Raw genomic sequence first — 1,791 nt, 5'->3', positions numbered from 1 at the left:
TCGTAGTGTTAAAAAACTCAACGTCACTTAAATGTCCGACGTCAATTTTTAACTAAAAGCCCAAACATTAACTCGCATATAATGACCAATGGCAATAAGTTTGCCTTATGTATCAACTTAATGGCATAAAATAATAATTAAATAAATGAAATGTACAGTTTTTTGACGTTTTTATCCGGCGTCCGCCATTTAGATAATGGTCTCTAGGAGTTGCCCAGCCTAAAGCCACATCTGGCGCGAAAAAGCAGGAAAATTAATGGGGCCAAGTTTCGGGTGTACGTGGGACTCATTTCCTTTGGAAGACGACAACTTGAGTTAACTCAAATTATGCCATGGCTAGGGTTGCCAGGTCCAAAAACACAAAAGCCGGACTTCATATTATTCTGTGACTCGACTTTCGCCTGGCAAAAAGCCTAACAAAAGCCGGACAGGCCGGACAAGACAATATTTTGCCGGACAAGACCGTAAAAAGCCAAACACATCCTGGCAACCCTAGCCCATGGCGCAAAAGAATGGAATTGTATTCTACTTCTATTCCTTTTACTTAAAAAAAAAATGCTTATTAACACTGCATTTTCAGAAGAAATTCGCAATTTTTCTGCTATTAAAATAGCTCTACAGCGGTCTGTCTATGCAACAGCAACATTATTTGTGCATTTGGCGAACAAAATTGGCGCTGAGCAGCCATTTATAAGTCTTCATACTGCCAGTAAAAAATTGTAAATAATCTTCTCCTAAACTTTGCTTGTACATTTACTGTAGGAGCGATACCTTTTAGCAGTAACATTTCTCAGAAACATGTTACAGGTGATTAACTATGGCTAATAATAAATGCGAATGTAACTTTGTGTGTTACATTTTCACTCCTAAATAGAAAGAACCATTTTTATTGCAAAATGATGTCTCGCCGTCACATTGTTATCATCTTGCTTTCTTAGTTCATGTCAACAGGAATGTCAGCATTCTTCTAACAAAGTAATATTGAGGATTATAAGTAGGTACACTAGTTACACTACCTGTGCCAGTTGTGACGACAGTTTAACTTTCCCCCGGGACAAACTTGACCTTCACTGGTTGGGTCTTTATGGCGGTCAAGCTGTAGATCCTGGCTACACAGGAGTTTCAGCGGTGGGAACGAGAGGTGGGAATAGTCCCGTACCTGTGCCCGTGTGTAATTCTTCAAATCAGACCAGTAGTTCCTGTTTTTTAACATATTTAAATTATATGACGCGGTTAAATTAATATAAACGTTTATATGGGGACTTCATATTTCTCACACCTACAGAGTTCTGGTCAAGGAGGAGTGATAAGAAAAGTACAGTTACGCGTGAGAGATGGTTTAACTTTCGCAGACCAAGCCGCGGGCAGAAGCTATTCAATAAATATAAACACGCATGTGCACCGATAAGGCCTCTGAATCACCAATCGAATAAGATCCACATGTACGTGCTTTCTATTATTTTCGGCATTATCATAACACCTGGCATTACTTGTGAAATCCTTTCACAATACAAAATCATTTTATTCGTTTGACCTAGTTTATCTGAAACTCTAGTTATAAATAAAAGAAACATCTCATTGGGTTCATTTGTATACAAATTGTGAAGGAAGGAAAACAAAAATGAAGACACTATTAGTGGTCATTGCTGTCTCTGTATTAGCGGTAAGCTGTGTTATTTGCTTTTTAACCGAATTAAAAAAAGGATTAGGTTATATGTTCGGCTATATGTGTGTTTTTTTCATGTCATCATCATCGTCATCAGTTCATTTAGTACTACAGGACCGCGCCCC

Source organism: Ostrinia furnacalis, unplaced genomic scaffold (assembly GCF_004193835.3).
Source record: "Ostrinia furnacalis isolate ACB-3 unplaced genomic scaffold, ASM419383v2 OfSCF3952, whole genome shotgun sequence".
NCBI lineage: Eukaryota > Metazoa > Arthropoda > Insecta > Lepidoptera > Crambidae > Ostrinia > Ostrinia furnacalis.
This window is presented reverse-complemented; position numbering follows the sequence as displayed.